The 13,720-nt window shown below is 46.1% G+C and overlaps 1 protein-coding gene and 1 pseudogene across 8 annotated transcripts in view; both read left to right on the top strand.

Moving 5' to 3' along the window:
* The window catches only part of FOXN3 (forkhead box N3), a 465,438-nt gene that overhangs the window by 319,597 nt on the left and 132,121 nt on the right, over nucleotides 1–13,720 (top strand). The gene's annotated exons all lie outside the window — the stretch shown is intronic.
* Nucleotides 5,789–12,045, top strand: LOC117071565 (annotated as a pseudogene).

A 13,720-nucleotide genomic window follows, 5' to 3' on the forward strand; every position in this document is an offset into this window, starting at 1 on the left:
TAGAAATTTAAAATCACGTTGTCACTTGGAAGCCAACCATAAATGGATCTAATAAACCTTAGGAAAAATGTTTTATAAAAAATTAACATCTGAGGCTAGATGCAGTCGCTCACGCCTATAATCCTATCACTTTGGGAGGCCACGCCAGGCAGATCACTTGAGGTCAGGAGTTTGAAACCAGCCTGGCCAACCTGGTGAAACCCCGTCTCTACTAAAAAAAATACAAAAAAATTAGCTGGGCCTGGTGGCAGACACCTATAATCCCAGCTACTTGGAGGCTGAGGCAAGAGAATCGCTTGAACCCTGGAGGCAGAGCTTGGAGTGTGTTGAGATCGTGCCACTGCATTCCAGCCTGAGCAATAGAGTGAGACTCTGTCTTAGATAAATAAACAAGCAAACAAACATCTGCACTATTACATACAACTTTAGCATTTGAGTGCCTGGATTAGGTCTTCCTGATACAGCATTTAGATCGAGGTGTCCCTTCTATGTCATCAGCTTTCCAAAATCAGTGTTTATGTCTCTCATCTTCGTGGTGGACTGTGGGATGGGACTAGCTCTCAAAGGGAGGAAATGAATAATCAAGGGAAATCACAATTTTTCCACAAATAGGTTATTTTCTTGTCTGTGACTGGTTTTCAGCATCATAGGAAGTACCAGGAGCCAGACTGTCAAAAACTTGGATTAAAATACATACATTTCTTGGCTGGGCACGGTGGCTCACGCCTGTAATCCCAGCACTTCGGGAGGCCGAGGAGGGCGGATCACCTGAGGTCAGGACTTGGAGACCAGCCTGGCCAACATAGTGAAACCCTGTCTCTACAAAAATGTAAAAATTATCTGGGCATAATGGCAGGTGCCTGTAGTCCCAACTACTAGGGAGGCTGAGGCAGGGGAATCGCTTGAACCCGGGAGGTGGAGGTTGCAGTGAGCCAAGATTGTGCCATTGCACTCCAGCCTGGGTGACAGAGTGAGACTCCATCTCCCAAAAAAAAAAAAAAGTACATTTCTTGATCTCTAAAATCCTGAAAGATAAACAGGTCACAGTGACTTTTGTCTTTATTAGTGAGGTACTTCCGCTGAATGTTGTATCAGTTCATGGAGTAATGGGGGGGTTGTGTTACTCACGTTAGATAAGGGCAGGGTGTGGTTGTTGGCCACCACCTCAAAATGATGCTGCTGTGCTGGGACAGAAGATGCAGGTGTGGCCAGCCTTCTTGCTTCCTTGTGATTCACTTCAAGGTGAAATGATATTTTTACCCACCATGTGTTTGCTCTTGATGGAGGGGATTTTAGGTAAGGTTTTGCCACTATCTTTGGATCAAGCACTCTAGCCACACTAACATTGTCTAGTCCTCAGCTGATTCCACTTGTCGCACTGGAGCCCTTTGTCCGATTGTCAAGACCTCCGTGAAGCTACTGCCAAAGGAAAGAGGGAGTGGCTGGGCCTCCTCAGTCTCAGTCCCTCCAGTCCAGACTCGGCCACCTGGTCCCTCTCTGAGGTCAGCATGGCCAGAGTGGGAGGTGTAGAAGGTATCCCAGGGCCACTTCTATCATCTCCATCTCCGAGGCAAGCTGCTTCTTGAGGGACTTGGCTTCCATATTTGGGGATCAGTGAGGCTGAGATGGAGAGATTCCATGGGATAGAGCAGAGCCTCCAGGTTTCAGCTTCTCAGGAGTGTACCAAAGAGAAGATGTTGAAGGGCTGCTGTATTAGTCTGTTCTCATATTGCTAATAAAGACGTTCAAGACTGGGTAATTTGTAAAGGAAAGAGGTTTAATGGACTCACAGCTCCAACATGGCTGGTGAGGCCTCACAATCATGGCAGAAGGGAAAGGAGAAACAAAGGCACGTCTTACATGGTAGCAGGCAAGAGAGCTTGTGCATGGGAACTCTCATGTATAAAACCATTGGATTTTGTGAGACTTATCCACTACCTTGAGAATAGTATGGGGGAAGCCGCCCCCATGATTCAAATCTCTCCACCTGGCCCCACCCTTGACACTTGGGGATTATTACAATTGAAGATGAGACTTGGGTAGGGACACAGCCAAACCATATCAGCTACTTTCTAGGCTGTGATAATAGCAGCACTTATTGAGCACATACTGGGTGTGAGCACCCAGAAGGTAGATGTCATCTTTGGAGGATCTATAGTTTTTTGAGGGAGGCAGCTGGAGAACTGGCAGGACAGTTGGCATTGAAGTCCCACAGCAGCACTTTTAGGGCTCAGAGAAGATTCAGTCGAGGATCAAGGAATGAGCATGGACCTCATGGAAGAGATTATCAGTGTATTTTACCCAACAAGAGGGACATTGTCCAGAAGATTCTAGTGTCTGGTTTTATTCTTGGCATAGTAACCAAAGCATCCAAAGGCAGCTGCAGGGGTTTCTCTGTACATCTCAGAATCCTTGAGCCAATTTGCCATCCATGTCCCTGCCTCTTGGAGGACAGGATGGTAACTGTCACAGGGTCCTCATAGCAATGTAAAAACATGGTTATTCAGTGACTGGATGAGTGAGAGAAAAGAGAGTGGGGAAAGCAGCGCTTATTTCTAGAGCTTGGCAGTGGAGCAGCAGAGCCATCCACCTGCCGTATGTACTGTCTGGCCAGCCATTAGGAAATGGCTGTTTGTCTGTCTGTCATCTATCTATTATTTATTTATTAAATTGTGGTCAAAGACACATGAAATGAAACAAAATGTACCATCCAGCCTTTTTTTTTTTCTTTTTTTTTTTTTTTTTGAGATGGAGTCTCGTTCTGTCGCCCAGGCTGGAGTGCAGTGGCACCATCCAGCCATTTTTAAAGTTTACAGTTCGGTGTCATTAAAGATACTCAGTTGTTGTGCAGCCAGCACTGCCCTCATCTACAGGATTTTTTTTCATCTTCCAAGACTGAAACCCTGTACTCATTAAACAACCACTCCCCCCATTCCCCTCCACCTAGTTCCTGGCAACCACCATTCTCTTTCTATCTATGAATTTAATGACTCTAGATACCTTATATAAGTGGAATCACACAGTGTTTGTCTTTTTTTGTGACTGGCTTATTGCATTTACCATAATGTCCCCAAGGTTCATGTTATGACGTATGTGAGCGTCTCCTTCCTTTTAAAGGCTGAATAATATTCTCTTGTTTTGTCTATCCATGCATCCGTTGAGGGACAGTTAGGTTGATTCTTCCTCTTGGCTATTGTGAATGTTTCTTTTTTTCTTCTCGTTGTTTTGTTCTTTTAGAGACATGTTTTTCTCTCTGTCACCCAGGCCAGAGTGCAGTAGTGTGATTATAGCTCACTATAGCTCACTAACCTTGAACTCCTGGGCTCAAGCCATCCTCCTGCCTCAGGTTCCCAAGTAGCTGGGACTACAGGTGTATGCCACCATACCCGGTGACTTAAAAAAAATTTTTTTTTTTTTTTTGTAGAATCAGAGTCTTTCCAGGTAGCCCTGGCTGGTCTCGAACCCCTAGCCTCAAGCAATTCTCCTGCCTTGGCCTCCCAAAATGCTGGGATTATAGGCGTGAGCCACTGCACCCAGATGTGAATAATTATAAGCATGGGTGTACAAGTATCTCTTTAAGTCCCTGCTTTCCGTTCTTTTGGGTATATATCCAGAATTGGAACTGTTAGATTTTATGGCATTCTATGTTTAATTTTTTTAGGAACCGCCATACTGTTTTTCACAGTGGCTGCACCCTTTTAAGGGGATGTCTCTGATTTGTTTTTCTAAGACCACCATAGCGGGCACAAAAGAACCAGCGACTAGGCAAGTGTAGGAGCAAAACTGCAAGTTTATTTTGGTCACCTAAGGTGTGGGGAAGAGGTCTGTCGGCCTCCAGCAAAGAAGGCCGACAGAGTCCCCCGGTGGGGCTCTCCACGGAGTTCCCACAGCCCCGACATCCCGACAGGAGTAGGGCTGTGAGAAGGCGGCGCGTGGCGTCCCTCCGGAGCGGCTTTTCTAGAAGTGGGAGGGCAATAGGCGGGGCACGGGCGTGTCGGGGGGCGTTCCGCAGGTGCGACCAGGTAAATGTTGGTCTCTTCGGAGTGACATCACCTGGCGCATGCCCAGTTGGTCTGCACCTTCCCAGGCGCCGGCTGCATTTTCGCGTGCGCGGGAAAAGTTGGTGAAGAAGAACCCGGAAGTGCACCATCTTGCCTCCGTTCATCCAAACAGTCTCTTGAGCTGCCTCTGTGGCATTAGTCTGGGTAATGTCTTATATAGTTACTTAGCTTTTCCTTTTACTTGCCTTTCCTCGGTTAGTTTAAAAAATGCTATTCTCCTTCCTATGACTCCACTTATGTTTGAATTGTATTGCTTAATATCTGGCCCTTTGGACAGGTTTGGGATGACAAAGGCCATGGATAGACTCATCCACACTAGCACAACAGGCCGGAATTCTGAAGCTGTTTCTCCTCTCCTCCAGCCCCTTTAGAAATGTTGAGTTTAGGCTGGGTGTGGTGGCTCACGTCTGTAATCCCAGCACTTTGGGGGGCCGAGGCAGGTGGATGACCTGAGGTCAGGGGTTGGAGACCAGTCTGACCAACATGGCAAAACCTTGTCTCTACTAAAAAATACAAAAATTAGCTGGGCATGGCGGCAGGCACCTGTAATCCCAGCTACTTGGGAGGCTGAGGCAGGAGAATCGTTTGAACCCAGGAGGTGGAGGTTGCAGGGAGCCAAAATCGTGCCATTACACTCCAGCCTAGGCGACAGAGTGAGACTTTGAGAAATGTTGAGTTTGTCCCTGGGGCCTCTGGGCAGATGTCCTCTGGTGAAGTCCCTAGCTGCTGCCTCAGAGATGAAGCTAGAACCAAACTGGCCCTACTAGACTGGGAGCTCCTGGCCCAGCTGCTCTGCCTCCCTCAACTCCACCATTCTAATTGTGATTAGTAGGCTCATTTGCATCTAAAAGGAGTAGTTTTCTTATCAACACCATTGAGTGGAGAACCCGTGTGCTCCATTTATATAGAGTGGCCCATTTAAATCAGAGCCTATTAAGCAGTAAAAGTAAATGTGGGTGTTTTACAAATGCAAATATATCATGCAAATAATGTACTTTATACTGAATGATGCCTTGGTTTTCATATGTAAAATTAGAAACTGTGTAGCACAAAGATAATGATAAACACCTTTGCATCTGTTCATGAGATGTATCATAAGCTGTATGCATCGAAAATTGTAGCCGTGGTTTTAAGCAGAATTTTTTCAGTATGTTCTCAAACTTGCATCCCATATTATAAAAAATATACATGTATTTATCTAGTTATTTATCTGTTCCTAAGGAATCAAGAAATCTCAGAAAAGAGGAATCCAAATTACCTTATCTATTACTTACTATTAATGATGAGATTTATAATTTTCTTTCCATTTTTAAAGATTTTTGAGTTTTTATTTGAGATGATGATAGTAGAAGAAGATGTGTTACTATAGGTTAGTTTCTTTGTGAGAGACTTAATTATGTATAAGAGATGTTTTAAAAATCTTGGCCGGGCATGGTGGCTCATTCCTGTAATCTCAGTATTTTGGGAGGCTGAGGGAGGAGGAACTCTTGAGCCTAGGAGTTCAAGACCAGCCTGGACAACATAGCAAGACCCCGTCTCTACAAAAAAAAAAAAAAAGCAAAAATTAGCCAGGCATGGTGGCATGCACCTGTAGTCCCAGCTACTCAGGAGACTGAGGTGGGAGGATTGCTTGAGCCTGGGAGGTTAAGGCTACAGTAAGCTGTGATTGTGCCACTGCACTCCAGCCTGGGTGACAGAGTGACAGAGTGAGACCCTGCCTCAAAAAAAAAAAAAAAAAAGAAAAAAATCTAGTGTTTGAGATCATTCTGTGTGGGAGGTGCAGGTAGCATTCCCACTGTTTTTCAGAATCACTTAGAATAATGACAGCCATCTTCCACGTGTTGTGAACTTGGCCAAGTTCTACGAGAGGAGTCACTGTTAGCCTCTGCTCACGTGACATCTGCCATGGTAAGGTGAGACACACATACCTGTGGGTTAAAGGTATAAGGCATTAGAATGGGAAGACACTGCAGAGTGCAGTTCATTCCCAGATGAGCTGCATAGAAGGTATTTGCCAGAAGGATTCAGAGGAGGGAGAGGTTGCAGGGTGAGAGTGACCAGATGAGGTGTCCTGGGTACCTGGGATTCAAGCTGAACTTCAAAGGATGAATAAGCTGTGACAGGTGAAGAGAACAAGGGTCCAGGGCATTTCAGGCAGCAGAGGGAGAGATTGGGTTTGCATGGGCCCGAGAAGCCTCTGGGGTGCAGGTGTTCTGGAGACCTGTGCCAGGTGGCATATTGAGAGCAGGAGGGACATGCTGGGAAGGAACAGGAGGGCTTCTGAGGGGCACTGGTACCGATCAGCTCTCACCCTGCCCTGTAAGCATTTGTCACAGGAAAGGCATCCCGATCCTGACTCCGAGAGAGGATTCTTGGATCTCACACAGGAAAGAATTCAGGGCGATTCCATAAAGTGTAAGCAACTTTATTAATAAAGGAACAAAATGATGGCTACTTCATAGACAGAGCAGTCTCCAAGGCTGCTGGCTGCCTATTTTTATGGTTATTTCTTGATGATATGCTGAACAAGGGGTGGATTATTCATGCCTCCCCTTTCTAGACCATATAGGGTAACTTCCTGATGTTGCCATGGCATTTGTAAACTGTCATGGCGCTGTGGGAGTGTAGCAGTGAGGACGACCAGAGGTCACTTTCATTGCCATCTTGGTTCGGTGGGTTTCAGCTGGCTTTAATGCAACCTGTTTTATCAGCAAGGTCTTTATGACCTGCATCTTGTGCCGACCTCCTGTCTCATCCTGTGACTCAGAATGCCTTCACCATCTGTGTAGGCGGCCCAGCAGGTCTCAGCCTCATTTTACCCAGCCCCTGTTTGTGATGGAGTTGCTGTGGTTCAGATGCCTCTGGCACGTTCACATTTCTGTAGCCACCAGACTCTTCGAATGCAGATGCACGTGGAAACTCGGTGTATGAGACACATGAAAAATGAGAGGCTTTGTTGACATTGATACCAGTCCCCCACCCGCGATGGCACTCTGGACACCTCTCCAAGTTGGTAGACCCTGGGGACTGCTCCTGAAGATGCTGTGCTTTGAGAAGGCTGCTGAGGTGTCAGGCAGGGCTGCCTGCTGTGGGGAGGGAGGCTGGAGGCAGGGAGGCCTGTTAGGATTCAGGAGAGGGCGTCTTAACTTGAGCTGACCCCAGTCCTGGGAGTAGAAGCAGAAAGGAAAGGAAAGTGCAGGAGCCCTTGGGAAGAACACGTGGCCCCCGACGGGGACTGGAGGCAGGGACGTAGCTGAGGAAGGTGTCAGAGTCTCCAGAATTTTAAACTAGAGCATTTGCCAGATGATTACCAAAGGCTGGGTCCGTTTTTTTCTTCTGTTTTTGTTCTTTGAGGAATGCTGAATTAAAGGATAAACTTTACTTCCCTCAACAGACATTTGTGCCAGCCAGGTTCCAAGCACTGCAGTAGGTATTAGGGATGCAGGAAAAGACAGCCACAGGTGTCTCGGTGTAGCCCGGAGAGACTGCGAGACTGCGTGTGGGAGGGAGATAGCCACTGTCTGGGGCAACTTGTGCTTTCACCCGCCCCATTCATATGTTGACGTCCTAACTCCCAGTTCCTCAGAATGTGCCCTTCCTTCCAATGTGCCCGTATTTCCAATAAGGTCCTTGCAGGATATCATTAGTTAAGATGAGGTCACCCTGGAGTGGGTTGGACCCCCGACTCAATGTGATGATGTCCTTAGAAAAGGGGGGAATTTGAAGACAGCTGCACACACAGGGAATGCCGTGTAAAGATGAAGGCAGGGCGATGCTCCTGCAAGCCAGAGAACACCAGCAAAACCAGCAGCTGCGAGGGAGGCCAGGAACAGATTCTCCCCCATAGCCCTCTGAAGGAACCAGCCCTGTGACCCCTTGGTCTTGGAATTCTGCCCTCCAGGACTGTGAGAGGAGGAATTTCTGTTGCTTAAACCCCCTAGTCTGTGGCACTTGGTTACGGCAACCCCAGCAAATGAATACAGACACTGATAAATCCTGGGCAGCATGGAGAGCGTGCCCTGGGAGCTGGCAAGCAAGGCAGAGGGGGGAAGCTGCCTTCTGGTTTGAGCAGATATGGGGCAGCTGAAAGCTGAGCTGTGCAGAGCCCGCTGGAGATACCCTCCAGCATCTGGAAACAAAATCAGCTGGTGGTGGGGAAGTGGCAAACCCAACCTTTCCACGAACTCTCCTAGGAAAAGAGCATGAGAAGAAAAAGAGGAGAGGGCTAGGACTCTAGGAACGCTCTGATGGTGGGGCCGAGCCTGGGAAGAGAGCTAGCCAACTGTCCAGAAAGAAGAGTGGGAGGAGCAGAACCCAGACTAGGAGGGTGTTTTGTAGCTAATGGTGGAAAGGATTTTTGAGAGATATTGTCAAAAATATATAACTCAGAAAGAGGCCTCTTTATGTGAGTGCACATGGAAGGTCGTGCGGTGTAGAGGGGAGAAAGGCTGGAGTGACATCAAGGGCAGTGACCCCTAGTCTCAGTCTGTTTGTGCTGCTGTCACAAACTGGGTAATTTACAAACAATAGAAATGTATCTCTCACAATGATGGAGGCTGGGAAGTCTAAGATCAAGGCTGCAGTAGGTTCATTGTCTGGTGAGTGCTGCTTGCAAGATGGGGCCTTGAACGCTGTACCCTCCAGAGGAGAGGAGCACTGTGTCTTCACATGGCAGAAGGCAGAAAAGAGGGGTGACTCCCTCCTTTAAGCCTTTTTATATGGGCATCTAATCCCATTCATGAGGAAGGAGCCCTCCTGGTCTAATCACCTTTTAAAGGTCCTACCTCTTAACACTGTTACCTTGGCAACACATGAATTTTGGAGAGACGCATGCAAACCATAACACCTGGGGAATTGGGGGACCCAGGTGACCCCTGGCAGGAAGAGGATTGTGGTGGTGACATAAGGGAGTGGAGGCTGGGCTGTCGGTCCCAGCTCTTGGGATTTGTGAGTACAGGAAAGAATAATGGAAGCCAAAAGGAGGACTAGGACACCAGTTTATGTGTGGCAGTGGTTAAGATAAGAACTGATCAGTCCTGGGAAGGGGGAGGTGAGTAGAGACAAGGGGTAGTGGAGGGAGGAAAGATACTAGAGGAAAAGAAAGGTAATAGAGATGTTACTTTGGCAAGTAAGAAGATGCACACGCAGGCAGAAATAATGGAGCCAGGAAACAGAGGTGGAAGGAAGGGCATGTCCTTGGTTTAGAAAAGAGGAGGTGACGGTGCCTGCCGAAAGGTGGAGACGGAGGTTTGGGACTTGATGAGTGGAGAAATTGGGGCCAGTGTTCCTGGGTTCTCATTTGGGAGCAGTTTTATCCCCCAGTGGACACACGGCAATAACTGGAGACATTTTTGGTTGTCACATCTGATGAGGTGGTGTCACTGGTGTCTAGTATGGGAGTCCAGGAAGACTGCTGAGCATCTTACCATCCACAGTGTAGCGTCCCGGGACAAGAATTATCCAATCCAGAATGTCAGTAATGCTAAGGTTAAGAAATCCTGCCGCAGGTCAATAGCAGTCCGCAAACAATGTTCAAGGAATGAAGTCCTAACTTCATGGCAGGCTTTGGGGAGTGTGATGAAGCTTCAGTATATTTAAAACAATGCAATAAGGGCCACGGGAAGAGGGCATGAGTGACCAGCGACAGATCTGCATTGCGAGGACAGGACCCTAGGGCATTTAAGCAGAATGGCAGACTTTCAGGGACTGCTGGAAAGGCTGGAGTGGGCTATCAGCCACCTGGAGTTGTTTTCTGCAGAGTTCCACAGGCCCCCCGGGCATGGTAGGGTAGGCAAGAGTGTCAGTGGAGGTGTGGCACCCTCTGTGGAAGCCTTTGATAAGTTGAGGAACAGCATGGTGGCCGAGTTTTTAAAGAACAGTAGGATCCTTGCTGGTGACATGGAGACTCGTGCAGAAAGGGTGTTACAGGGCTTTCCTTCTGATGGCATCTCAAGACCAACAACCCCAAGAGAATGCATGGCTGCATTTCTGAAACCCATAACAGAAACGATTCAGAAATCCACACCTTCCGAGAGAGAAACCAAGGGAGTAACATGTTTAGTCATCTCTTGGCTGTCAGCAAAAGCCTCCCTGCCCTTGACTGCATAACTGTGTCCCCCAAATCCGGTCCTTACGTCAGCGAGATGTGTGATGCTGCCACCTTTTCCACTAACAGTCTTAAAGGGCTACAAACACACGCTTTACACGGTGTGGATTGGGTGAGGTCATGTGAACATTTGGAGTGAGTTTCAAGCATACATCAAGGAGCACCACACCATGGGCCTCTTGTGGAGCAGAACGGGTCCTGCAGCGCCCACATCAGCGCTTTCTGTTCTATCCTGAGGGCCTGACCTTTCTCCACATCCTCCTCCTCCACCTCCTCCAGGGCCCCCTTCACTTTTTGAGAATGAAGACACAAAAGAAGAGTCCTCTCCTTCATGCTCAGCTTTATTTGCCCGGCTTAACCAAGGAGAAGCCTAACCCGGCAGAACCAGGGCTCTGGCACGTCACAGATGACCAGAAGGTCTATACAAGAATCCCAGCCTGCAGGCTCATGGAGGGCAAACTGCATCTCTCCCCAGAAGCCACACTCCAAGTCCCACATCTCCCAAACCTCATCCTTCCCAGAAACATGCACCCGTGTTCAAGTTGGAAGGAAGTAAATGGAGAGCAGAGTACCAAGAAGACAGGAATGACCTTGTGATTTCAGAGCCTGAGCTGAAACATGCGGCTTACATTTTCAAATGTGAAAAATCAACTCTCCTGATGAAAGGGAAAGTAAACTCCACTCCAGTGGATAACCGTAAGAAGTTTGGTCAGATGTTTGATAGTGTGATGGGCATTGTGGAAACGACCAACTCCAAGGACATTCAAATCCAGGTAATGGGGAGAGTACCAGCAATTTCCACTAGTCAGACCGAAGGTGGCCACACATACCTAACTGGGGGAAGATGCATCAGACTGTGAGATTGTGAGCATCACATCATCCAAAATGAATATACTTATTCGTCAGGGTGGTAATGACAGAGAATTTCCTGTCCCTGAGCAGTTAGACAGCATGGGATAGATCCAAGTTGGTCAGTGAACCTGCAGAAATGATGGGCTAACCTCCCGAGAGACCCAGCCCCCTCACCTGAGTCCCTCCATCAAACAAGCAGCAGTGAAGAGCTGGAAGTTGCAGTAGCACCTACCGCTGTAGTTTTGGCCTCCAACAACTCCGTGCTATAGACACAGCATCGTTTCTGGTACGCCGTCATGGGCATTTGGAAATACTTAACGTTGCTTCATGATTTGCCTTTGCGCATGTGATTTTAGTTCCACGTGGTGACTTGTGAACATTATGGATTTAAAGAGGAAAAAAAGAAATCTGTTCGCCTCATATTATGAACATAGTAACTGATAGGTAAAAATACTGCACGATTCAGTTTTCCACGTATGTTTAATTGCCTGTTGAAAAAAAGATGTACATGTTTATCTTCTAGATAATTTCAATATGATGTAGTGGTAGTAGTGTGCCCTGAGAAATGTACGATTTTTTTCTTATTATGACCACATGTTCACCTTTGGCAGTGTGGATACGCTGTCAGCAGGAGTACGTATTTCAGCCCACGCTATTAAAAGATGTAAGAACATTCCATATTAAGGACCAAATTCAGTTTCTTGGTCCTTGAAAGACCTATATTCTTTATAGTTACTAAAAACCAAAAGTATAAATTCTAATTCTTCATCTTATATGTTTTTCTATTGTGTCATTTTAAAACTTCTCTACATAACAGATTTTTATGTCAACAGATTGATGGGAGGAAACAATGTTTTTGCTGTATAATACCTCGCAATGTTGCCCAAAAATCAAGCTCAGTGTCTGTTTTCCAATTTTGAGCATGTTAAATATCAGATGCCTTCTAAACGGTGTCTTTAATGTTTTATTGTAGTCTAATTTTTTATTTTCTGCCTGCCAGACTTGCTAACCAGTCACAAAAATGAGCATGAGAAAAGCCATAGATGTATTACTTCTCCTAAAGCCTAAGGAATTATTCCTTTTCCTTTCCTTTCCTTTTTTTTTTTTTTTTTTTTGAGACGGAATTTTGCTCTGTCACCCAGGCTGGAGTACAGTGGCATGATCTCATCTCACTGCAACCTCTGCCTCCTGGGTTCAAGCGATTCTCTTGCCTCAGCCTCCTGAGTAGCTAGGGTTATAGGCGCACACCACCATGACCAACTAATTTTTGTATTTTTAGTACAGACAGGATTTTGCCATGTTGGTCAGGCTGGTCTCAAACTCCTGGCCTCAAGTGATCCACCCACTTGCGCCTCCCAACTGGGATTACAGGCGTGAGCCACCCCACCTGGCCCCATGTGTTTTTCAATGTTAAGAGAAGTTATGATAGTCCTTTGTATCTTTGCAGTATGTAGTGTTGAAAAATCTGCAACTTCTTGGATCACATTTAATGAATTACAATATAATGCTTACGGACCCAGTACAAGTATATATGTACATATATATTGCCTATTATAGCCTTTGGAGTATGTCATTTCCATTTTTAAAATATCTTCTTTATTGATATAGTATTTGGATTATTAATGCTTACATACCAAGGTTTTGCTATAAAAGTTTTGTTCGTGTAATGTTGATAGTAAACATCATTTTTCAACTGTAAACTTATTCTGAAATAAAGTAAAATTCTAATTGTTTAAAAGTAGAATAAAATAAGCACAATAGATCTGGTGCTAGAGCAGCTGCCACCTGTCAGATTCTCATGGATCCTGGTGGTATTGGGCACATAATAACTATGTGCAGGCTGATAACTTTGAAATCAGTTGAGTCTCCGGTTTCAACATCTGGCTAAGTTTACAGAGCAATTCCATTTCTTACCATGATTGGTATATTGCCCTCTCAGGAATCTTGCCACACTCTCAGTTACAGTGTTTGTGGGCTTCGCTGGTTGTGGTCTGGTGGTCTGATCACTTCAGTCATGCCTTTTCCGTAATTGTCAGCCTCTGAAATGGGCCACTCTTGGTAGGTTTCTACCTGGTCTCTTTCTGTCTCTTTGGATCTTTGCAGAATTCTGCATGGAGTTGTTTTTTTGTTTTTTGTTTTTTGTTTTTTGTTTTTTTTTTTTTGAGATAGGGTCTTGCTCTGTTGCCCAGGCTGGAGTGCAGTGGTGTGATTAAGGCTCACTGCAGCTCTGGAACTCCTGGGCTCAAGCAATCCACCCACCTCAGCCTCCTGAGTAGCTGAGACCACAGGCACATGGCACCACACTGGGCTAATTTTGTTTATTTTTTGTAGAATAAAAAAATGTTATATTTTTAATGTTTCCCAGGCTGGTCTCCAACTCCTGGGCTCAAGTGATCCTCCTGCCTGGACTTCCAAAAGTGCTGAGATGACAGGGGTGAGCCAACAGAGTTATTTTTTTTTTAGCATTCTTTAGAGTAAGTGACATCTGTGAAGCTGCTTCTTGGATATTTAGTAACTGTTGCTACTTTAGACTGAGAAACATTTGCAATTAGAACATCTCAAAGAATCCTTAAAGAAAAGAGAAAGAGAAAAGTACAGTTACCTCATCTGTCACAGGAGTGGAAAAAAGGGCCAAGTTGGGAGTGTTAAGGATGTCTAGTAGGAAGTGCTGGTGCCCAGCTGACAACGGCCACAATGTTGC

Source organism: Trachypithecus francoisi, unplaced genomic scaffold (assembly GCF_009764315.1).
Source record: "Trachypithecus francoisi isolate TF-2019V2 unplaced genomic scaffold, Tfra_2.0 Lachesis_group3, whole genome shotgun sequence".
NCBI lineage: Eukaryota > Metazoa > Chordata > Mammalia > Primates > Cercopithecidae > Trachypithecus > Trachypithecus francoisi.